The sequence below is a fragment of the Epinephelus fuscoguttatus genome, linkage group LG7 (assembly GCF_011397635.1).
Source record: "Epinephelus fuscoguttatus linkage group LG7, E.fuscoguttatus.final_Chr_v1".
Classification (NCBI taxonomy): Eukaryota; Metazoa; Chordata; class Actinopteri; order Perciformes; family Serranidae; genus Epinephelus; species Epinephelus fuscoguttatus.
This window is the reverse complement of record NC_064758.1, coordinates 21,348,520-21,374,696: the sequence shown is the minus strand read 5'-3', so window position 1 is coordinate 21,374,696 and position 26,177 is coordinate 21,348,520. Positions and strand designations below refer to the sequence as shown.

The 26,177-nt window shown below is 42.5% G+C and overlaps 1 protein-coding gene across 1 annotated transcript in view; it reads left to right on the top strand.

Moving 5' to 3' along the window:
- The first annotated feature begins 1,660 nt into the window (after positions 1-1,660).
- samd11 (sterile alpha motif domain containing 11) overlaps positions 1,661-26,177 on the top strand; it is a 98,738-nt gene continuing 74,221 nt past the window's right edge. The window contains exons 1-2 of the mRNA XM_049580786.1: positions 1,661-1,770; positions 7,166-7,288. The gene's annotated coding sequence lies outside the window, so the exon portion shown is untranslated. The remainder of the gene's footprint in view (positions 1,771-7,165; positions 7,289-26,177) is intronic.

The following is a 26,177-nucleotide window of genomic DNA, read 5'->3' as shown; positions in this document are numbered from 1 at the left end:
TACAGAGGATGGTCTGAAAAGAGAAAATATCCAGTGAGCAGCACTTTAAAATCGTACTACACTAAACACTTTACTTGTGTGTTGTTTTTTTAATTTTGTTTTTTATCTGTGTTTGAATGAATGTCTGTGACATGTGCTGCCTGTAAAACTACCTTCATGCTCCTTTTAAATTGCCCCCCGGGGACGAATAAAGTGTTTTTGAATTGAATTGAATTGAGTTCTCTGTGTGAAAATGCCTTGTTGATGCCAGAGGTCAGAGGAGAATAGCCAGACTGGTTCAAGATGATAGAAAGGCAACAGTAACTCACATAACCACTGGTTACAACCAAGGTCTGTAGAAGACCATCTCTGAACCAACAACACGTCCAACCGTGAAGCAGATGGGCTACAGCAGCAGAAGACCACACCAGGTGCCACTCCTGTCAGCTAACAACAGAAAACTGAGGCTACAGTTCACACAGGCTCACCAAAACTGGACAATAGAAGGTTGGAAAAACGTTGCCTGGTCTGATGAGTGAAATGAACAACATGAAAGCATGGATCCATCCTGCCTTGTATCAACGGTTCAGGCTGCTGGTGGTGGTGTAATGGTGTGGGAGATATTTTCTTGGCACACTTTGGGCCCCTTTGTACCAACTGAGCATGGTTTAAACACCACATCCTACCTGAGTATTGCTGCTGACTGTGTCCATCCCTTTATGACCACAGTGTGCCCATCTTCTGATGGCTACTTCCAGCAGGATAACGCACCATGTCACAAAGCTCAAATCATCTCAAACTGGTTTCTTGACATGAGTTCACTGTACTCCAACGGCTTCCACAGTCACCAGATCTCAATAGAGCAGCTTTGGGATGTGGTGGAACGGGAGATTCTCATCATGGATGTGCAACCAACAAATCTGCAGCAACTGCGTGATGCCATCATGTCAATATGGACCAAAATCTCTGAGGAATGTTTCCAGCACCTTGTTGAATCTATGCCAACAAGAATTAGGGCAGTTCTGTGGGCAAAGGGGAGTCCACCTGGGTACTAGCAAATTATATGGGCGGCATGGTAGTGTGGTGGTTAGCACTGTTGCCTCACAGCAAGAGGGTTCCTGCTTTGATCCCAGGAGGAAGCCCTTCTGTGTTCTCTGTGTGTCTGCGTGGGTTTTCTCCGGGTACTCTGGCTTCCTCCCACAGTCCAAAGACATGCAGGTTCATTGGTGATTCCATAGGTGTGAGTGGTTGTCTGTCTCTATATATCAGCCCTGTCCAGGGTGTACCCTGCCTCTCGCCCAGTGTCAGCTGGGATAGGCTCCAGCCCCCCCATATGCTGTTTACATATTTTATTTAGCTCTTTACGTTAAATTTTGAACTATTTAACATCGCGCACCTTACGTACAGTTAATGAGAGGTATGATAAAGTTTGGCGGAGTGATATACGATGTTGTGGATGTTCAGTTGTCCTACATTATTTTTAGGACATTAAAGTGGATCCAGTTACACAGAGCAGCTGTCCCCGTGCTCTTACTTCACCCACAGCCCTTTGATAGTTAATTCACTAAGTAGCCTACCAAGTTTAATATAGGTAAGACAGTAGACAGCAAAAAACAAACCACATTTTACATTAAAAACTTACCAGATGTGTAAGCAGTTAAGTCGGTGGTGACATGAACCCCATCACTTGCTGCCCACCTGACACGAATGCAACTCCAATCACAACAGGTGCAGACAGTTCCCATTTCAAATGGATGAATCAAACAATGAGTTGCCGTTTATCAACAAACGGTAAGTAGCCACGCCAACAAAGGCCTTTTACAAGTAAAGGATTCGTCACACAAATAAGCGTCCAACATGAAGGAGAGAAGTTAACTGAAAACTGGAGCTAACATTGGTTTGGCTCTGTCACCAACCACCAACCGAAATATCTGTTAGCTAGCTAACGTTAGCTTTAATGTTCCTCTCAGGTGCTGTTAAACAGTTGTGTCATTTAAAGTCAGAATGCAGCCATAGTATTTTAATGTTGTAGTTTAATCACAAAACTTATTAAACATTTTAGAAAACATGACCTTCGAAGAGCTTAACCGGTGATGTGTTAGCTACGTTAACGTTAGCTAGCTTAACTGATATCCTCAAAGACAATGCCTGGCTATGTATGAAATCCAATTATGACGTCATTCTGTTGTACTGTTTTTAAAAGGGAGGCCCAAAGTTAAAATATCCTCAAATAACCACATTTGACCTCTCTTCATAATAGAAATTCCATTGATAACAAAAAAAAGTTTCAAAGGATTCCTGTTCAATTGTCACATGATTTAACTGTACCATTATTGACAATTTTAAAGGGAAATCACCTAAAATGACAATATAACATTCATGATTTTCTCATATTTATCATAATAGACCTTTTTCACAGCAGACATTTTGACATGTCAAAGCAGGAAAAGCACAGGTGTATTCTGTTACATTAGTGATGGCTGCATTCCACTTAGGGAAGCCCTGGTTGTGTCCCTGCTGGCTCACTGGAGTAGCTTACTGAGAGACTTACTGTGCGTTCCAACACTCATACCATACTGTATAGTATGCCAGAAAAAGATGAATTACGTCAAATGCAGTATGCCAAAACTACCAGGATGTTCTACTACATCCGGTCTGATTTTGCAGTATGCAAGCCAGCATGCTTTTCTGGCTATTCTGCTATTATTTTTGGCATTGACTGAGTCGCAAACACATGATTGACAGTTGGTTGACAGCCGTCAGAAGTTGCAATGACGGATGACAGCACATTCAAGTACCTGACCAGTCTAGAAGTAATATTTAGGAATATTGATGGTTTAAGTGAACAAAATGATCATAAATATTACAAGCAACAGAACATAACTATGAAAATGACAATGACAGAACAAATTCACTTCCACAAATATGATATGTTACAATCTACAATCTGTGCAGTTATAACTTTAAAGTTAAACTACATACATTCCAACTCAGGCAAACTGGGTAAGCGGCGTTTGTTTTTATCTCCATGGTAATGGATATAAAAGCAAGAGGGTCAAAGTTCAGGGCGTAATTTAATGAGAAAGTAATATATCCTGGTTGTGTGCATACTGCATGCAACAGTATGTACTTTTTAAGGGCAGCTGCTGTACATAGTAAAAGTAAAAAGAAAAAGTATGCGACTTGGAATGCACCCTTAATGGAACTGAGTCATCGGTAATGTTATCAATTTCACCTGTGATTTTCCTACTATGACAAGTCAAGATGTCTGCTGTGAAACAGATCCATCCCACTCTGATGAAGACTGACAGTATGATGCGGTTTCTTCTAAGACTCCATGTTGAATATGGGTTGATATAATTCCACAGGTTATGCTGTAAATTATGTTGGTTCATGGTGTTTTCAAATATTGTTCCATATACTCCTTTTTGACTTTGAGCACCTGCCCCTGTAAAGGTCTCTGCATGACCCTGGTTACTGTGTACATCATACATATACAGATAACATTGCTATTCACATATACATATTTATTCAGATATTTTTTGTCGCATAACACATATCATCAAAGTAACAACAATTTTGCATACAATTTGGTAGAGCCAACCCTCCATCTTCCTTCTGATTTTCTAAAAACTCTGCCCCAATTTGGAGCCGAATTTGTATTCCAGATGTATGTATATTGTTTATTTAACTCCCTGGGAAATGACTTCTGTATTAGTATTAGTACAGTAACACCACCTAACTTAGGAATTTCAATATGGAAGTTCAGTCAGAATTTGTGAATGTGAGCTACTGTTGAGCTCCCTCAAAGGCAGGAACCAGAGAAGTAAGTCTCAGACCTGTGCCATAGAGTATAAAGTCCGGAGCCTGATTTTGCAGACCCACAGAATGTTTGTTATCCTTTTATGCCCAAATGAGCTTTATTCTATTATAATGTTCTCAGTCCTGAAACAGAAAATGTATCCATATTCTCAGCACAGTCTCCTGGTTGCTCTCAATGTCATCATCAGATGTCATCAACATCTTTCCCAGTTCATTGTTTATGGAGCAGCTCCAGACTTTAAACCCTATGATATCACAAGTTTGAGTTTTAGCACTATCTTTTGGATTTCAGGGAGTTGTTCATATTTACTTATATTTTTGGACAGTCTTATACCATAGGAATACCGTGTATGAATTTTGAAAATGGGCGTAGTTCCCTTTTAAGTTAGCCAGCAACAAAGAAAGAGCTGACCTCTGTTCCATGTCTTTCTTGATATTTGACAAATACATATTTTCACAGCAATCATACTTTTTACTTGTGGCAAATCAGTATTGCCAAGAATGTGGTGTTGTCCTATCATCTTTATAATTTATCATCTGTTACATAACAACACTCTTTGTCCATCTCACAGTGGAACATGTCTCTACCTTGTATTGTTTAGCCAATCCTGTTCCTCTAAAAATAGTCAACATTTGTCTAATATATTGGACTCTGAGAAAAAAGATTTTTTTTATTTCACTTTAAGTTAGAAGAATATTTATTATCCATTTAATGGATATATTTACTATTTATCGCCATTTAACCAGTGAATCAGTGAATTTATTTTCCATATCAGTCTACATCAGAGGGGTATTCCAGGTAGGAGGTTAAACAAACTCTGAGTCTAACCCTGAACTCTGAGTTGATTTACCCTGAGATGGGAAACTCTGAGTATCCGGTTTCAGAACAGCTGATCTGAGTTAGTTCAGTCAACTCTGAGTATGTTCACTCTGAGTTAAGCCGACAATGAAAAGCCATCATCAATGGAGCTCCGACTCCACGATTCACCATGGCAACAGGTAAATAAAAGACAGCGCCTCCATTTTAATCCAGTGGATGTAGAGATATTAATGCATGTGTAGCAGACGGTGCACGTTAAGTGTAAATAAGTTAACCATAAAGTTAATAAAAAAGTTTTATTCAGTGTTGTCCGTTTATTCATCATTTATCAGACTTACATAATTCTTAATGAAGATAAAGTGGTGGAATCTGACTGTGTATCAGGCTGTAGATATACTACATTACATTATATTAATAATATATAATAATATATTTGTTCAGATTTAATCTGAAGGGGAAAAACACAGGAGGCAGCAACTGAAAAACAGGAAGATTTAAAACATATAGGCTAGGCTATAGATCAAAGACATAAAGACATGACTGTAAACTCAGAGTCTGACCCAGTAATAATATGTTTGGTGATTTGCACCTGAAAAGACGTTGAGGTTAAAATACAGTAGATTTGAAAATGTTGCACATCTGTTTGTATCTTGACTCAACAGCATTCAGTGACTTTATTTCAGATACAAATGTAGTAAATTTAAAGACACTGAAATGCTGCACCATTGGTCACTCAAAAATATTAACATATAATCCCCAATATTAGGTTAGGAATTATGTTCCATCAGTGCGACCAATGACATCAGTGATAGAGATCATTAGTCACTGATACTACATGTCTAAAGCTTCATACCGATTTTTAAAATTTAAATAATTAGACCTACACGTTATGTGCAATAAACATTTGGGAGCTGCTCTAACAGACTGACAGTCTGATCCTTGTGCACAGTGTTATAAAAATAATAAATATAAAAAGGACAGGTTTGATTCTGAGCTGAGGGTGAATTCTCGCTGTGTAATATTTGAATATAAAGACAAAAACCGATGTCCAAAGAAATGATTGATGTGCATAAATTCAGTAGCCTAACGTAAGACAGTCCTGAGTAACAAACTAATATCCAGCAGGATTTAGACTGTGACAGACGGTAAATCTCCGCTAATTAATGCGCTTCGATACAAGCTTTGACACGGACTGAATGAATGAGGAAATGAAACAGCATGCAAGAGGGAGGAGACAGAGAAAAACTCAGGGTTTATTGAAGAAAACCTGTCAGCGAGCAGGATATGTTCACAGAGTCTGTTACCATGGTGATTGACTCAGAGTTTCAGTTACCTCTCTTTCTGGAACAGATAACTCAGAGTTTCCCTCATCTCAGGGTTGACTTACTCTGAGCTTTCACATAACCCGCTTTACCCCCCAGAAATACAATGTGTAAACAGAATTTATTTGATTACTATGGGGTCACCTTATAATCCTCAAGGATTTCAGCACTTTTTGTTATTCTATATCACTGTATACTTTTCTGTATTTCAATATACAGTGTATGTTTGAGCTTTATTCATAATAATAACAGTCTCTGAGTATCATTAAGGCACATAATTTAAAAAAAGCCTGACTGCATATCCTGTAAATGACAGTAGGAAGATGAGATGTTTGTTTCTTTCCACAAGATGGAGCTCTAACCAAATATATATATATGTCTTCAGTGTGCTGGTGCTTGTTACTTTTCAGTGTGTATAAGAACCAGGAAACAGTCATGCTAGGATTATAGTATACAGTAGGTGGTGCTAGTGGTTTATCATCTCTGCAGAACCCTATTAAATGGCATAATTGGAGGTCTCAGCAATGAATAAGCAAAAAACCTTGAATACTTTAAAAGTTTCTGGTAATTAACGATAATTTGGTTGGTTTAGATTCATAAATTAAATGTATCGTCACCTCCATAACGGGTGTGATTTATGATTTATAGTAGTAGCAGGTTAATGAGTTGGATTGTTATTACTGGACAAAATTCAAACAAGTGTTTTAACTGTACTAAACTCTGACTGCCCGTTAGTTTCAGCTCTGCCGCCCACATTATGTAGCCTAAACATGACTTGAAATGATGGGATTCAATTCAAGAGCAGTTCACTTTAACTAATCCATCACCACATCTCAGTATGTTTTACTGAATAAAAGAAGTCTTTAAATTCAATCTTATTAAATGATGAAAGTGACAAAATTATTTTCACTTGATAAAATGTACCAAACAAATACTATATGTGTCTAAAACAGATTGTAACAGGCTTCCCTCGGCTTTCAGAGGTGAATTTCAATGTGGCCACCTCACAGTCATATGGCTCTTTGCCGAGTCAGAAAATCACCACTATGCCCAAGAGAGGATTATAGTAATTTCCACAAAGATTGGACTGTAGGAGGAGAGTGGGGTGGAATCTGTGTGTGTGTCTTTGCATGTTTATGTGTGATGATGTGTGTATGGGGGATGGGGGGTTATCATTGACGTTCATTATAATGAAATCTTCGCCCTTTCACCTCTCCCACAGTTGGTTTAAGCATTGCACCCAATCTGCACCAGTTCCAGTGGGAGGAAAGAACAAGCAGATCTACATCACATATGACCTGAATCCTCAACCAAAATACGTCAGAATCTAGATGCCTGTCATAAGGTACAGTAAGACTGATTATAATATATATATAAACGTTTACTAATTTGTTACCACATTAAATATGAAGTGTCAGCCTGATTATCCAAATAAGTAAGACCATTACTAAGAGAATTTTGGCATATTTGTCCCATTTGAAATTTTAAAGTGCATGCCACTGAGGGTTTTACAAGAAACAAATTGGATAATCCAGCTTATCTTCAGTAAGCATTGCTTAGTTAGCTTGATTTGGAGCCTGTTTAGACCTGGTATTAACGTGTTTTGGGTGATCCGATCCCAAGTGGACAGCGCTAAATACAAGTGTAAATGACCACCAAGACGCATTGTGATCTTATCAGTCAAACTACTAGCCAAGGTGGTCTTGGTCGCATTTATCTTTTGTATTGTACACACTAATGCATCCTGATGCGTCCCTGACAAGGACTATGTCATCGATGCCAACGTGGTGGTTGTTTTGGTGACAGTGCGCTTATGCTCCATAACTTACCCGTTTTATGATGAGTTGGATAAAGTGTTGTGTGTCCGCCCATGGTTTTGCCCTATGGAAGGAGATGTGCTGAATTCTGCTGACAGTGATATCACCAGCTGTACTGACACAACTGCTAACGTGACTAGCAAGCATGCTACAGAGCAGTTAGCAAAAGTGTAAATGTAATAACTGCACACAGGGCAGTAAAGAAATTCAAACACCACAGCACCTTAAAAAATGAATATCAGTTAAAGTGTATGCTATATTTTTTCTCTGTTTCACCTGACATTCTTATCAATTGAAGCCGCAGTAGACCGGCAACTCTTGTGTTCTGCAACGTAAAATTACCATTTTTGTCAGTTGAGTCCGGAGGCTTTGAGATAATGGCCTAGGTTCCCGCTGGAAAGGGCTGTCTGATGTCCAGATAAAGCATTGAAAATATTCTAAATATAGTTTACACTGAAACTGATACTGAATTTTAGGTGGGTAATTGAGGCAGTGTTTGCTCAGCACTGATTCATTGTTTGTAAATGACTTGGTTTTTCAAATCAGAAGTTATTGTTAACAATCATTGTGCTTCAGTCCACATAAATGCTGTGTTTAATTTTATTGTCTTAAAATAAAGATTGTGCTAATCTAACAATGAAAAACACCACAAAATCCAAAATCCATGCCAAGGCCCCAACAGGCAGTGAGGATAATCACACTCCATCTGACCAGAGGAGTTTGAAATAACATAATCTTCCACACCTAGATCTGTCTCATCTAGGCCACAGAGGCCACTGAGCGACCACAGTTAATTTTGTGCAGGTAGACCTGGAAAGCTTGAGATAGTCATTGATTGTTTTTGAGGCAGAACATTCCTGGAAACTGTGTCTTTTGCTTTAGTTTGTCAGTTGAGCAGAGGCAAGATTCCCTCTTTGGTGAGGACTAGCGGCAGGCTCTGCTCTCACCTCCCCTGAGTGTACTTTTATTGGATTAAGGTATGACAACAGAGCCCACTGCGTCTCAGCCCTGTCCAGCCATCAATGTCTGCAGAGCCGTGCGCTCCCACTAACACAGCTAAAAAGTTTAAGAAATAGTAATAACTACACAAACTCATAAAAAGTAATACAGAAATATACTCCGGTGAATTATCTCGAGCTCCTGGCTTTCCTATCTTGATAATGAATACTAAAATTCAGGCAATGTTTTTGCAGTATATGGTATACATTGTTCTTGATGGGGCCCTGTGGTACCTTAAACCACTGCTAACAAGAGAAATGTTGCCTTCAGCCACCCAATATCTCAAATAACCCAAGTAGAATAATGCAGACCCTGCAATAATATTGATCCTTTGTATGATATCTATGTTATTGTTACAGACAGATATTTTCTTTTACCTCAGGTTACCTGATAGCTGTTATTGTTTTGTAGTATTTCCCCAATTAGTTGCATGGATGTGAGGATATGATGCTTCTGTGGATAGGTGCATTTGTTTTTGCTCGTATTTTGCATATGTGTCATTATGAACATATGTCGGTGTATGCACGCAGAGATATATTGTAGTATGATCTTGTGTGTGAGCAAGTGTGTACTTGTGTGTTGCGGGTGATGTTAGCTTCCTGAGGCTGATTACCACCCTCTTCCCAGCGTCTTGTTTTTGCCCGTCTCTCCGCCTGTGTGGAAGTTGTGTGGGCACCCTCTGGATTGCCTCACCGCCGAAGCATGCCGGACCCTGTTATCCAGCTATCCATCTGTGTTATTGATTTTTTTCCCTCTTTGTAGAGTTTCATCTTTCCTCCACTTTTCTATAGAACGATGGAGAGGGAGGGAGTGCGAGAGAGAAAGGAGGGGCAAGCAAGGGGGCAGAGCAGAGATCTGAGAGCTGGTAGAAGAGGGGGGAGGAAGGGATGGAGCGTTGGAGGAGCGGAGCAGCGGTGGGGCTTCTGAGGGTAGGGGTGTAAGAGGTTGGGGGGGGGCACTCAGCCTGGACTATGGATGAGCAGAGAGAAAGAGGCACTCTTGAAGTGTTGGAGCTTTTTTCTCTCCCTCTCCCTCTCTCTCTCTCTCTCTCTCTCTCTCTTCGTTTCTCTCCATTCTCATGGGAGTGCCCCCCCCCCCCTCCTCTCCTTCCTCCTCCATCCTGCTCCGAGGCGCCTCTGGTACACACGCTCCACTCGCCACCCCCCCTCCTCTTCCTCCTCCTCGTCTTCTGCCTCTCGCTCCGTCCGCCTGCCTGCCGTCTCTCCTTCCCGGGGGGCTCGGGCAGAGCTGGCGGCGCAGCCGTGATTTGCAGGAGATTTGTCTAAGTGAGAAGCAATTAGTGCGCCTAAGCACCGCTAATGTATGCATGCTGGGGCCGCCGCCGCCCCTCCTGCTTGGTGGTGCCCGACCAGGGCACCGTTGGCGTTCTCTCTCCCTGTCTCCCCTTGTCTCTTTTCATCTGCAGGCCGTCATCGTGCTCTCACTCCCCTTCAGATGACCCAGTCCTCTCTGATTCTATTAGCACAATAATTAGTTGACCGATGACGCTGAAGTTTGCTTTATTATTTACTATGTTTACTTTATTTAAAGTATTTAAATGTATGCAACAGTATATATTACCCCTTCCAGTCTAGAGGCCTCTCCTAAAGATGCGGGGGTTGACTGGGTTGTGAACCTTCTACCTTCTAAACTTCACTGAAGCTCATGGAGGTGATTTCTCTCCCTCATCTTCTCCTACACATGTTTCCACTGTAGTTTCGGAGGAGGCTTTAGTAAGCCTGGAAATTTAAGTCTGTGAGTGATGGTGAGTGGTAGCATAATTTGGGTGCAGTAATCCACACACTCAAATATACACTCAAATGAACACACAGACACATCACAAACACACTTGCACAACAAAGTGGAACAGTGGTGGGTGGTAGGATTCCCTTTGAAACCTGTGGTGTAGGAAGACTTGTTTGCAAGCGTGCAAGCATGAGGGACGTTCTGCATGCTGCGACTCCCCATCTACTTGAAGATGAACTTTGGCCTTTTCTACACGTTCACTCTCTCTTACTCAGACAAAAACAAGATTAAGTCTGCTCATCTTTACGCCGCACTGACTGCCTTCCAAGTGGGAGCCTACGTGGACCGTGGGTGGTTTTGGAGCGAGGTGCTCGTTAATTAAAGATAGGCTAATTACTGGTGCTTCTTAGCCTGGCTTTTGCGGCGCTGATAAGAGGATAATCCTGGAGAGAAAGGCGGAGATCGCACTGGTCCCCGGTAGACCGGGCCTCCTGCTTGACTGGGCTGGAAGACCCCCCACCCCCACCCCCACCCTCACCCCCCCCACTCATCCAACCCCCGTCCTGTCTCTGCTTATTTGAAGAGCAGGACTTGCATCCAGAGAGTATAGAATATTCAAGCAGGCTGCACTTCAGCAGGAGGAAGCCTACATAAAAGACATTAGCTGTTACTTGTTAGACTGAGGGGTTTTTTGAGGCTATTTTGAGGCTACATCCACTGGTTTAGCTGAGTTTGGTTGAGAAAAAGCATAATGGTGTATGGTAATAAAACAGTGATTTTTTTTTATGCCTGTGTGGGAATCCTCTGGTTACTTTTTGCTTGAGTAAAAGTCTTGAGTTGAGTATAGTATAAGCTGCAGAACTACATGACTGAAACATGTTTATGTAGTGCCTTGCTCAAACACACTTGTGCGTCTCTTTGCTAAAGTTGATGCTTGTTTATGGTCATATTAACATGCTTATTCCACACGAACACACATGCACACATACACATGCAGACGTGTAAATAATCCCATTTACAATCCACCTCACATTCGCATGACTGAAAGGTTCTATGACCTGACTATCATTCACGTGTCTCTAACCCATATTTTGTCATGAGGAGTTAGCCATTAGCACTTGCTGGGCTGTTCCCATATGCTGTGCCTCCACAGATCTATAATTCAGGGGTGGCAGATGTCCCTGTGCATTATTCATGAGTGCTGTTCCATTCCGGGCTAGCAAGCGAGCCAGCGTCAGAACCGTCACAAGGTCCTTGCATATAGGGGGTCTCTTCCATGTTGACCTGCGAGTGCACCTTTACTGCAACTCCTCCCTGCAAATGCACTACAGTGAGTTTTAGAGAGACGGAGAGCTGCTCTTTCAAATAACGGATGGCATCATGGGATTTGGAAGCCATATTGATGATGTTGGTGATGTTTTTCCATCTAGTACGTATAATTGTCATTAAACATAGGAAGTGCTACAATCAAACACCAAACTGACACCATAGAACTAGTGGTGATGGAGGCCCATTGTTGTGTCGCCTGCATGTCGGCTAGAGAACTGCACCTGAACATGCCGCAAAGACTGCAGCCAGTGGCCAACAAGCGCGTACATTCTTCGCCTGGTCGAGAGGAAATGGCTATCCATACCAGCAGTTGGTAGTAGTCTAAAAGGGAAACTGGAAGACTGACAGGACAGATTAAAAATGCTACTCAGCTAGTTAGCATGTTAACAGATCAACACAACCCAATGTTAAAACAACAATGGATATTTATCATGTGCTAGCGAACAATAATGTAAACAAGTATGAACTGTTTCGGCTAAAGAGCTCATGGCTAAACACACAATTATTTCTTATATAACAGGTTATTAACAGGTAACAGGTAATTTTCATCTGCAGTCCCCTGCCAGATATTTAAAGGCTATCTAAAAGGAGGAAAAAGTACAATATCATCACACATTAAAATGGTACAAAAAACATCAATCATCAAACATGACACTGAGATAGGTAACTGGACAACAACACAATACAAGCAAACAGTAGCGACAGTACAGTGACACAGAGACACAGTACAAACATTTAGCACTCAGCATAGACAAGCAAGCAAGCAGTAGTAAGTAGTAACAACACAGCAAGCAGTAGTAACAACACAACGTGTAATGTCTATTGCGGCTCTAAAGGAGGTTTTCAATCTAACAGGACATTATGGGAAGTTTGTCCCATACTAGGGACTAAAGTCAGAACATCTCAGCCTTTGCTGCACCATTCTTTTTAAAAAAAATGTGTCTCTTGCACACACCTCAACTTTATGGAAGTATAATACGTCACTGCTCAAAAAAATAAGGGAACACTGAAATCACACATCAGATCGTGAACAAATTATTCAAATTGAAAATCTTTACTAATGTACATTGTATATTGTGTTGAGAACAAAATGATGCAACAACAGTCGATGGAAACCAAAATCATCAATCCTGAGGGCCGGATTCAAAATCACACTGAAAATCAAAGTGAAGTATTGAAATCACAGGCTGATCCAACTTGTGTGAATTTTATCACGGCAGCTCATAATGTGACTCAGTAGGGTGTATGGCCCCTGCGTGCCTGTATGCGCTCTTGACGACATCTGGGCATGCTCCTGATGAGTCGGTAGATGGTGTCCTGGGGATCTCCTCCCAGACCTGAACAGTCTGTGGCAGTACTTGACGGCATTGGATGCACTGATAACAATGCGTCGCATAGGTGCTCAATTGGATTTAGATCAGGGGTATGAGAGAGCCAGTCAAAGGCATCAATGCCTTCTTCATCCAGGAACTGCCTACATACTCTGGCCACATGAGGCCGGGCATTGTCCCGCATCAGGAGGAACCCAGGGCCCACTGCACCAGTGTAAGGTCTGACAATTGCTCTGAGGATTTCATACAGGTACCTAACAGCTGTCAGGGTACTGTTGGCTATGACATAGAGGTCTGTGCAACCCTCCAAGGAATATACTCCCCAGACCATCACTGACCCACTGCCAAACCAGTCATGCTGGATGATGTTACAGACAGCATAACGTTCACCACGGCACCTCCAGGCTCTTGCATGCCTGTCACATGTGCTCAGTGTGAACCTGCTCTCATCTGTGAAGACAACAGGGTACCAATGACAGACCTGCCAATTATGGTGTTCTCTGGCAAATGTCAGTCGCGCTGCACGGTCTTGGGCTGTGAGCACAGGTCCCACTAGAGGATGTTAGGCCCTCATGCCACCCTCATGGAGCCTGTTTCTGACAGTTTGGTCAGAAACATGAACACCAGTAGCCTGCTGGAGGTCATTTTGTAGGGTTCTGGCAGTACTCCTGTTCCTCCTCGCACAAAGGAGCAGATACTGGTCCTGCTGCTGGGTTGATGCCCTTCTATGGCCCTGTCCAGCTCTCCTCGTGTAATAGCCTGTCTCCTGATGTCTCCTCCATGCTCTTGAGATTGTACTGGGAGATACAGCAAACCTTCTTGCGACTGCATGTATGAATGTTCCTTCCTGGAGGAGCTGGACTACCTGTGCAACCTGATTAGTCTGCAAGTACCGCCTCATGCTACCAGTAGTGACAATGACACTAGCAACACAAAACTAGAGAAGAATCTGTCAGGAAGGAAAAGGAGAGAGCAACTTTCTATGGCCACCGCATACAAACACATTCCCTTTTTGCGGTATTGTCTTGCACCTGTTGTAACTTTAATTTGCACCAAAGCGTGTAATTGATTTAAAATTATTTGTGCTTCCTAAATGGACAGATTGATATCCTGTGTCTAGAAATGCAGCAATATATGGCTTAATTTGTCTGTATTTTAAGGTCTACTGAGACTTCTGCTGCCATTCAGTAAAATGGAGGTAGATTTTTGTTTGTGGTGCTCACGGCATTGAAAATTCCAAAAATAGATGGCAATTTGTCTTACCAGAAATAATGTCTTCTTAACAGTTTTCATAGAGACAACTGTTGACAGCAAGATCTATAAATTAAACAGAGTGACCCAGACATTGTCTCTGGAAATGCAGTAAAATTTAATTACCTCTATCATACTCACCAAACACTCAGAGACTGATATCTCAAAATAAAAATAAAACCAAAACTATACAGCTATTTAAAAGTCTATCTCATCTTATAGGCCTGTGTAATGCAGTATAGAATATTCTAGGTGCTTTGGAGCAGAGGAAAAAGTAGAATTTTGCATGTGTGCGTGTGCGAGTGTGAAGCGTCTACACTGTAAATCACACCTACATACCTGGAGGAGACAGCAGCGTTGTGTGCCGATACCCTCAAAGAGTGGGAGATAAAATACACACACATATACACACACACACACACACACACAGGCACCCAAGATCACAAGCTGCCGCCAGCGCCAAGCCTGGCCGGCGCTGAACCGGCAACCCGATACCTCCTCCGGAGCCGTGCGGAGGGGGAGAGTGGGTGTGGGAGAGAGGCTTCCATAAAGTCTGTCCCGCCGGTCGGCCGTAACCCGAGCTCCCAGCAGACAGCCGCGGTGCCTTGCAGTCAGGCACGGAGGAGTGTGTGTGTGTGTTTTTGTGTGTGTGTTTTGAGTGTGAGTGCAAGGGGACGGGTGACATGCTGCCACACGCTTGTTACCACACTTGGGATCAGGCCTATGTGCATGTGTAGATTACAGACACACCAACACTAAGACCTCCCCTTGACTTTCTGTCTTTCTCACAACTTCACACGCACATCTCCTAAATCACTCTAAAATTCCTTTCAGCAACGTGTTAATGCATCGATTCTTTTTCACATTGACCCTTCCTCTCCCTGAAATTGATACAGATGACGAGATGACGGGACCTTTGTCACAGAGTCACTGAGCTTTTCTATCCTTCAGGCTTTAGACTTTTCTCCGATATCGTCTCCCTCTTTACCCTCTGTGAGCTTCCAACGTGACCGTCATCCAAAACATCTACGACGTCAGCGAGCAGAAAACTGCCGTTAGCTGCCATATTGCTCGCTGTTGCTGCCAGGGTGCTGCCCTTTACGGATGTGAGTGCGGTGTGTGTGGTTTGGGAGCTGGATTGGAGGAGGTGCAGTGGGGTGTGGGGAGGGTGATCGTGCTTGTCTCTGGGCTGGCAGAGGGACAGGAGCCCCTTGTGCGGTTGCAGTGGGTGAGGAGGTTAACTGAGCCACAGCAGAGCCAAGACGCTGCCTGGGATATTGACAGGTTGGAACCTGAGGGCTCCTGCAGGATAGGAACACACTGCCAGAGGCTTGGTTACCACCACCGCCTGCCTGCCTCCCAGGGAGGGAGGGGGTATAAGATGGAAAGAGAATCTGAGATTTCGTCCTCCAAAATGGCTAGAAAAAGAGGATCATGGGAAGGGCAAGACACAGGAGTGATTTAGTAGGGCCATACGGTTGCGGTCAGTATCACAATATGAATAAGAATTTTTTTTTTCTGATGCCAGTGCATATCAAAAAATGGTTAATTTATGCAAAAACATGTTAAATATTTTGATTTATGTTTACTGCAATTAAGTGTGTTCCAGTGCTATGCTTTACGGCAAAGAAAACTCCTCAAACATGTGAAGCAAAACCTTCAGTACCTCATTTTTAAATTACAGTTTACTTGAAATCATTAATATGTTGAGCAAAAATGTGTAAAACAAAAATACAGTAAGATCAAATCGATTGATAACACTGAAAGTCAATTAGTGGTGAAACTGAAATATCCCCGCGCCCTGGACAGTGATGCAGAAAAGAGTGATTTTAGAAGAAATTGCTTATTCCAAGCACGATGACGTGATTACCAGCCTTTAGTGAAGGATTTGTTGTCGCTCCACCATCTTTGCGGAGCTCCACTCTGCTGCTTTCACTCAGTAAGAAGCCGAGTATGTGGTCTGTGTGGTTCAGGGTCATTTGCCATGGTAACGGTGGACCAGGTCAGAAGGTGATTGGCTTAGCCGAGGAGGGTGCAGGCGGCTGTTTGTTGATTCTCTGATAGGGGTGACCTACCCCTGACCTCCACACAGATCAATACTGCCTCCTTAAACTTTCATTTGTCCTCGTTTGCTCGCGCTCACCCCCGATGGGGAGCAATTAGAGTCTAAATAAAACACTTTTTTAGCCTAAACTGAATTTGGATAGGGAGGTGTTTGTGCATTATTACTTTCGACTAGTCGGAAGAAATTACAAGGAATTGCATTATTGGTGTATATTTTTATACATTTGGTATAAAACTATAGAAGACTAAAACTAGAAGAGATCTAATTATGTAGATTTACTGTGTAGCTTAAAACAAACAAATTTCAGATGTAAACCAGCGTGGCCTTTGTCTTGAAGTAGGTGAATTCGTTGGTAAATTTCCAGTCACACAGTGATTTCAGAGAATGCTCTTTGTGTGTGTTTACAGAGAACCTGCGTGGTGTAGGGAGTCCCTCCAACGCAGGAAAGCCTTTGAGAAGCTCCTTCCTGTCTCTTCACCTCCTCTTCATTGCACTTTTGTTTCTCTCTCTCCTCACCCCCTTGTTCTCACTTTCACTACCCGTAATCCCCGGTGTGGCCTATGAGGTTACCATGTTCCTCTGCCAAACAGCAGGGCTATGTGGGCTCATGTTTTTTTTTTTGTTTTTTTTTTTTGGTACCTCGCATATGTATTTCTCCATTCTGGGGTTACCCTTTTCCACTCCCCCACACAGGGAATCACCTTACTGAAAGGCATTGTGGTTGATTTAGTGGGTAGTTGCACTGAAACGTTACAGTCCTCCACAGTGTGAGTGACATGACATGCTGTGCTGTTAGTTCCCAAAACTGACAGGTCAAAATACAGCGTATGCCTCAGAGCATCCTTGTTACTGTGTATCAGACTCAACCTTCAGTACTTTATTGCCATATCAACGTAGATGGCAGGAATTTGCCTCAGTGCAGCTGAGGTATGAAGTGAAAACAGCAGCAGACATTTGCTGCACAATGCCATACACAGCTGCTGTCATAGGCCAACAGATACTCACAGTGGATTTTATGTCTTACGAGCCTATGAATCCTTTGAGTGACAGCCAGTGAGTGCAACAACTATTTCTTTGTGACCATGTACAAAATATCTAAATCTTCCTCTTTTCTGTCTGTTTTTCCTTTCTTTTCTTTTTTAAAACTTTGTTAGATAACAGTATTTTGAGAAACGATAGACACACTTCTGCCTAGTTTATATGGATAAAAATGCCTGATGCCTGAATCCATGCAATCCATATTTTGTTTTAGTAAAGTATAGGTACTATATGAGATAGAAGTTGTTCATACAAAAAATACATTTTCTGTGAAAACAGGTATTACAGTATGTGTTATTTGTAGGAAAAGAAAGTGGAAAAAATTATAGCTCTGCTATTTAAATGTCTTTTTTCATAGCACTTTTTATAGTAGCTTATTGGTTTACAAGAAATATAAAAAAATCTGACACATGACAAAACAATACCTTAAAGCTTCAGTTGGTAACTATTTTCTGAAAGGGTCACTATATTCTGAGAGAAGTACATGAGACAGAAATTCTGTGAAACTATCATGTTCCTCCTCTTCTCCTCCTACTGTATTCGCTAGAATTGTCTGTAGAGCATCAAAAACAACCAATCAGAGCCAAGGAGTCTTCAACGTGTATGTCAATCATCTCAATCACTGCTTGTGAAATGTGGTCAAACTGCTAAACTAGGCAGTGCTGAATAAATATGAGTCAAGATTTGGTTACTTCATTGCCTATTTCTCACCCCAAATGTGTTCAGACACATATTATAGTGTACTGTTTAGCTGTGAAATGAGAAAGGTAGTGACCTGCTGCCATGCGGGAAACAATCAACTGAAGTACCAAGCACCGTCTACCAACCAGACCAGCTGTTTCATTTTACAGCTAAACAGTACACTAAAATATGTTTCTGAATCTTGATTCTTATTTGATCAGCTCTGCCTAATTTCACAGTTTGACTGCAGTTCAGGAGCAGTGATTGACTTGATCGACAGCTGCACGAAAGACACCTCGGTTCTGATTGTTTTTGTTTTTGTTTGCCATTAGAAGCACTACGAGGCAGAGTAGGCAGAGAAACATGTTTTTTTTGTCTCCACATATTATCTGTTGCATTTAGTGCTGTGTGAATATAGTGACAAATTCAGCAAATATTTTAAGAAAATATATATATTTTTAATAAAAGTAACCAGCCAGGAAATCTGTATTAATGAAAGTATTAAAATTAAAACCAATAAAATAGACCTGAAAATATTACAAAAAAAGCCTTTCAAAATAGACAAAGTCTGTCAGTCTGATCCTCTCAGGCAAGAATGTATTCCGGATTAACTACAAAATTGCCATGACACCTGTTCACTTCCTCATCTGATGTATGAAAGGCGCTATATAAATAAAGTTTGATTGATTGATTGATTGATCTAAGTTTTATTTGTACAAAACAGAGTCCCACTCCAATGTAGTATAAATACAAGAGTACACTAATATTTCATCACAAAAAGACTTTAAAATATGAAAATGCTGCCAGTATGCTTTAGCATTTCAGACTAGAGTTAAAACGACTACTGGATAGATTATCATCTTCTTCAATTTTTGTCTTTTAAATCTTCATTCAGTACCTGCCACACCCACAAACAAGCAAGCACAAAGTGGTATAGCAGAATTTAAGTTAGAGAACTGTGATGTCCACAGAGGCAGCAATAACTATAAATACACATTATTTACATATATTGAAAATTACATTTAGTTATGTCATAACTGAATTTGTGTTATAGTTTGAGGTTATGCACAAATACTGAACTGAAAAGTCATCTGACAAAAACTGGAAGCAACATAACACCTGAAATGCATCAGCACCAAGCTATCTAACAAACTGAGTTTCTATTTAGGCCCACAGTGATAAGTTATTCAGGGCTTTTTCACAGTAGACATTTTGACATGTCATAGCAGGAGAAGCACAGGTGTAATTAATAACATTATTAACGACTGCATTCAATTTAGGTGACCCACTTTCAGGGTCCTAGCTAGTATTGTGCATGCCGGCTCACTGTCAAGGCTTACTGGGACACATAATGGAACTGAGCCATTGTTAATGTTGTTAGTGACACCTGTACTTTCTCTGCTTTGAAGAGTCAAAATGTCTGCTGTGAAAATGGTTTATGGAGGCTAATAACTGATAACAGCATTTCCAGAAAGAGAATAGAGAAAAATCACTTCTTGGTTACATCACATTTTTGATTTTCATCTTGCCAGTCTACTTCTGTTCAATCTTTGTTTGGTTTTCACTTTCTCTGCCCGCTAGCTTTCCTGTGAACAATCATTCTGTTTCTCTGTCCTTGTTTCCCCCTCATAGATACTGTGATAAAACATGTCACTTCCTTCTTAGCAGAGTATTTATACGTGGAAATGGTTGCTACCCTGCTTAGAAAAGTATCACTCACTTATGTAAATATGTGATATGTGATAGCATCAAAACAAGACATTTATTTAAAAATGTCACAGGTCATTATATCACAACCCCCATGACTTGTTGTTTTAGACGTGTAGCATACTATCTGAGACCTCTGGGAAACTTTTTAGCAACTCTGAACTATAGCACCGTGTGAATAAAAAGAAGAATACAGCCTCTTCTTGCCTGTTTCACCATTCAGTAGTTGTGTGGTTGATTGTGTATTTGTGTGTGTGTGTGTGTGTGTGTGTGTGTTATAATACATTATCTCCAGAGAGTTTGGCTGTCGTGGCGTTGGGAGGGCTGCGTCGTGGCCGTGGCTGCGTGGAGCAGCAGCACAGGAAACGCGTCAAAGCACTGAGAGCTAACTGGAACCAGATGTCTGAGGCTACCGGCCGGGGGATTCTCGCCGTGGAACAAGAGCGTCAGCGGGGGAAGTTTACTTCCCCCTGACTGTCTTGCTGTCTTCTCTGTCTGTCTATATCTCCAGATCTTTTGTCTTTGGGTCGTTTCCTCCTCTCTCTCTGTCAAAACTTCTTGATTTATCAGTAGTTTGAGGTTAAAGCAGCTGAAAGACTGCAGCGGGGGATGAATAAAATAGCCACGGCCAAGAGAAAATTATTTTCTTTTTGCACATCCTGCATAATCAAAAAAGGGCACAGCTTCAATTCTCATGTGGAAACTAAATACCGAAAAAGGCTCAGAGATCATAGGAACTATAGTGTGCGCTATTCAGAACATACAAATATGTGATTGTATTCAAGAGTTGGTGTGTGCTGCAGTTGTTAGTTTGAATACAACATAGCATTTCATCTCACACAACTGATATAACCAGGCATACTCTACCATCTCTCATTTTACTACCCCATCTCTTTGAAGCTCTCCATAGTGGGAGATGGAGTTGGCCTGCTTTCTATGCCTGGGAGCATTGCCTGCCCTCCTCTGCTTCACTGCCCCCTGACTTTCTCTCACATATACAGTGCAGACACACTCTCTCACACACACACACACACACACACACGCATTTAAACACACACCCACACACACTCAGGCATATACTTATTCACTCATGCACAGCAATCATACATGGCGCGTGCACACACATGACGACCCATGCACCGCTGATGCTGTATGTGCATGACTCCAGCTGAGCCTCCAGTCTACCCGGAGCTGCTGAAGCCTTGCCTCGGTCTTACCCCAGTCTCTCTGCCATTGGCGGATCCCCTAACTCGGACCACTAGGCGACAGCAACAACAACACACCCACAAACCCTCCTGCGGTGACAAGTGTTCTATAATATCAACTTGGAACCGATAGAAAGACTGACAATCAACAACAGCTTGGGTGGTACTGAAACAGGACGATTACAGCAGATCATAAACACGGTCCAGAGTGTGTTGAGTGTGCTTGTGCGTGTGGATGCATGTCTGTCAGTGGCAGTAAGATGAATACTCCATCAGCGTTTGGTCGGAGCTATTTTCTTTTCCTGTGCTGCTTCGAGGTGAACCAGCGCAGCCTGAAGGTCCTGGATAGCTCTGGGTGAGAACGGCTTTCAGCAGGCTGTTAGTCTTATCACACACACACACGCACATGCACATACACACGCTGTCCCCTCTGACCCAGGCCGTTTCCTGCCCCTGGCTGATCTATTGGCTGATGCCTGCCCTGTGACTGTAGAGAAAGAGAGAAAAAGAGGAGGGGAAATAAAGTGTGCGTGTGTGTGTATGTGTGCTCGTGGCCTGTCCCAGCGAATCGATATCCGTCTCGTATCCGTGAGCTGTGCCTGACCCCTGGCCGACCTTGCTCAGCGCTGGTGGTTGGAGTGTGTTTTTTTTGTTGGGGTCTGAAAATGTGAGAGGCACATCGAGTTTTACCCCCTTGCTAATAGAGGTCTGGGGCCACGGAAGAGTGTGAAAAGTCCTGACTTAAATGTGCCAGTCTGAAGAAGCAGCAACAACGTAGCTGAGAAATGGTGAAATAACACGAAATACTTGGCATAGTTGCCAGTAATTTTACAGTTGGTAGGAGTATTGCCCCAGAAATTATTTCGACATGATTATAAACTGCATCAATGAATATTGGTAACGTAGCTTGTAGAAGAGATTGTGGTTTCGAAGCTAGCAGTTGAGCCATAAATCCATGTTGTGGTTTCAGGAAAAAAGCAGAAAAAATTTTACCTCAGTTTTTACTTAAAATTTTATATGGATGACCCTGTTGTACTTGTAGCCGAGATACTAAAAGCTTCTCCGATTGTGTGTGTGTGCATACGTACATGTGCCTGTATGTGTGAGGCCAACACAGAACTTGCCTTGACGCTAGTTTGCTAGTTGGACTCAGCCTTGCGTGTTGTTGGTGTGTGCTGATAGAGGCTCCAGCTCCCGGGCTGAGTGGGGCTGCGGGTGCTAGCCGCCGCCGGCACTAATTGAACCCTGCCGCTAAGGTAAGGGGGGGGGGGGGGGGGGGGGCGGTCAGCGAGGGAGAGAAAAGGAAAAAAAAAGAGAAGGAAGAAAAAAATAGCGTGGTGAGGGCGAAGTGCCCCTGGGGGGTTGGGTCCCTGCCTGCCTGCCTGCCTTTCGTTCTCCAGCTCCTTCCCCCCTCCCCGTCTAAATAGCCGTGCCGGCGCTCCAGGGCTTCCTGCGCCTTATCTGCTGATAATTGGGCACTGGAGCTCCACAGCTCGCTTATGAAATATAGATTCCTGACGGAGGGGAAGGATGAGGGGTGGGGGGGTAAGGTGGTGGAGGGAGTGTGCAGGCAGAGAAAAGCCCCTGGTCGTATCAGAGAGCGTGGAGCCTTGTGGGCTCCGCAGTGTTGCTCTGGCTCGTTTAGCAAACACAGCCCCAGTAGTTAGGGCGAAGGCCTCTGCGCTGAGCAGCCCACACTGTCACAGACAATTGAAAAACAATGCTTTGTTCCTATTGCACCCACATGGTTCAAAGAGTAATGAATTGCGGGGGTGAATGCTTGTTGTGTAGTTTGTCGCAGAGCATGTGAAATCTTCTAAAGCAATTTCAAACATGTAGCGGAGAATCGAAGAATGTGTAACGCAAAACTCACCACAGTTCCTGCTCACTGTGTTTTACTGAGAGTGTATATTCAATACTAGAAATGGTGTGAAAGAGTAGCCTACGTAGTTACAGTGTCATTTAAGCGTGTTCTGATGAGGGTATGTTATGAAACTCAGTATTCCTCTGTGTATGAATAGAAGAGGATGTTATTTTCCTGCAGCAAGGTTTGGATGCTATCTGGAGTCTCATGGGGGGACGTTGTTGGATCACAACATGGAGACCAAATCCCAGAGAGAAAAGAGCAGGGAATACTCTGCTGGGTGCTTGGCACAACATGGTTACCCATTATGTCTTGTCCAAGACTACTTTTGCCTTTAGCTTCAAGGAATGTTGTTAACTTGGAGTTTAATTTCATAACTGTAATGTCATCTATTCAAGAAATATCTTGTTACCTCAATTATTCTGTCTGTAAAAATTAACTGCTTTGTAAGCAACTGTCCTATAATTTGCTTAGCTGTCATTGCTGAAGTCAGTGGGAGTTGGTGTCTCTAAATATCTCATTTTGGAATGAAACTCTGCAGCTGTGGACTTGAAAGTGCAGAGCCTCTCTTGGATACACGACACTGTTGACCAAATAGCTTTAAAGATTATCATCACTATTTACACTCAGAAGGTTATTAGATTCAAACACTGCAGAAAGCATCAAAAACCTTTTTTGTTTCTTGTGTCTTTTCTTCAGACCTATTTTGCCGCTATCCTCACATTCATTTCAAATACACACCTACACACACAGACAGGTCTGTGCATGTCCTAATTAGTTAGTGAGCGGTTGGGTTAATGAATGGGGAACTACCTGCTTGGTTGTAGGAGGTGGACTGGGGGGGTTGCGGTTTAAAAGAAACACACTAGAAGGCTGACTCCTCGACACGTCTACAGTACATGCAGGAGATATTGAAGCTGATATGTGAAGTTTTCTCTTCAAGCATTGCACACTTTGTGTTTTGAGGCAGTGGGGAAAAAAACAAATGGGCCGGGCTAAAGCAATCTCAGGAGTGATTCCCCTCTGTAGCCTTACCTCTGTGTATTCCACATTATTTTATAAACAATTCCAGCTCACATCTAAATTGTGGCCAAAAGTCAGAGAACCCTATAGTCTGAGTAGCTGCTCCATCATCACATTGACCAAAGTTACCCCAGCAGCCAACACAGTAACTCACCTGTTACATGTTTTCCCCCCAAACCACCTTTATTTACGGGACACAAATACCAGCGCTGGGTTACACATTGATCTTGGCACGGACACGCCGCACTCCTCGTTTCATTTCCCTCAGACCACTTGGGCCCTATTGGTCAATAGCAATTGCAATTCCCTGCTCTACGGGACAGACAAATTCATTTCAATTACAATTAGCATGGAGGCCCAGCGGCTGATTTATGGCCTTGTTTTCCTTCCCTTGCGTTCCCCCGCACATTAATCACCCCCACGCCGGCCTGTGTGATCCTCACTTCATCTACCTGCCAAGGCAGCCGCCCTGCCGTGCATTCCTGGATCCACTCCCCTCTTCCTTTCCTCCCCAAACCCTGTCCTCCTTCCCTCTGACCGAGGGGAACAGTGGGTGTTCTTAACTTGCACCTGACTCAGAGCAGGGAGCAGGGCTGCACTTAACTCAGTGCTGGGGCGTCTGATTGGCACTCATATATCATGTGAAATGAGCAGATGGTCCTTTGGTTAAATGCATGAAAAGCTGTGGTTTTATAAGAACACCAAAATGATCTCAGTACAGTATAATTTAATTTTCTTGGATTTGATTCTGAGGAATGCAGAATTTAAAAATGTTCCCAGTTGCAAACACACATGCAGGATACACACCTACATAAATACATAAATCAGATGCCATGCTATCTCCTGATTTATGCTCACGGTAAATAACTACAGGCTGAACATGCCTGTTACATATTTATGGCCTCTGGTCATATGCTGCAGTCAGGTGCAGGTTTGGAAGTTTTCTGTCTTGACTGGGAAATTACGTTACAACCGACAAACACTCTCATCCTTCACTTGACATTTGGTTACCATCAGTTGGGGATTAACAGGCCTATTTTGGATAGTCTGGAAACTGTTTGGGACAGAGCAGTGTCTCTCCACTCCTCCTGTGCTGTGTCGGAGGCTGAGTCATCCGGGGCCAGACGTTTCCACTGGGACAATGTACCAATCCCTGGTGGCCACACTCAGTCTTGTTTATAAGGCCCCGTCCACGGCCTTGTGGATCTGGCAGCAGCTTGTTTGCTTCCTACCTCTGTCCCCTTCCCTACTCCTCCACCCTTTGACGTTCTACCTCAAAGGCTTGGCACATTTGTGTGGGTCGGGTTGGGGGGGGAACGCAGTGACCAAGGTAATGGTGCGTCTGTGGAAAGCCAGTAGATTCAGAGGGCCAATAAAAACAAAAGGCAGTGCGCTGCTCAGGGCAGACTAAACATCTGTTCGGACAACATCCTGACTGGAGTTTCTCTGATGGGTGGCTGGTGTGCAAGCATGTGCATATACAAGTACCTGCATAAAAACGTCTCACACCTTTTCCAGCAAAACAGAAGGGAATCCAAATCTTCTAGGTACCAGTTAGGTTTAACTCTGTTCTTAGACCTAGACTAAAAGCATCTCTGGCGATTGTTGACTGTAGAATTTTTAGGGGCTTTTATCACTTTATTTATTTCATTTATGTCACGTCAGCAGAATGAGAAGAAAGGGAAAACCTACCATTGTTCCACCATAGGAGCTTTTACGCATTAATCCAAAATGGTTACCCCCATTACTAGTCTTGTAGTCAACCCAGGTAAATGAAAACCAAGTCAGCATTATCTGTCTTTATTGTGCTACTAAATTTGTAGATCACTAACAAGTGAAACCAGACACAAACAGTGTATAGCTCCTTTTTAATCTGTTTTATCGATTTCAATAGTATTAACAAGCAGTTATCTTTGGATGCAGTGTCCAGTGACTGTCAAGTGGGAGATACTGTTATTAGAAATTTCTAATATCTACAGGACCTTTGTGTTTTGTTATTGTTAGACCGAACACCACAAAAGACCACCATTGTAAAATAAACGTCTAAAACACCGCAAGACTTTGTTACCTGCCACAGCAGCGCAGCGACGGCTGGTATAGATTTCATCTTATGAGTCTGTGCTTTTTGTCATCAGGGCAAAATATGGTCTGGGTGAAGCTAGTTGTAGCTGGAACTAC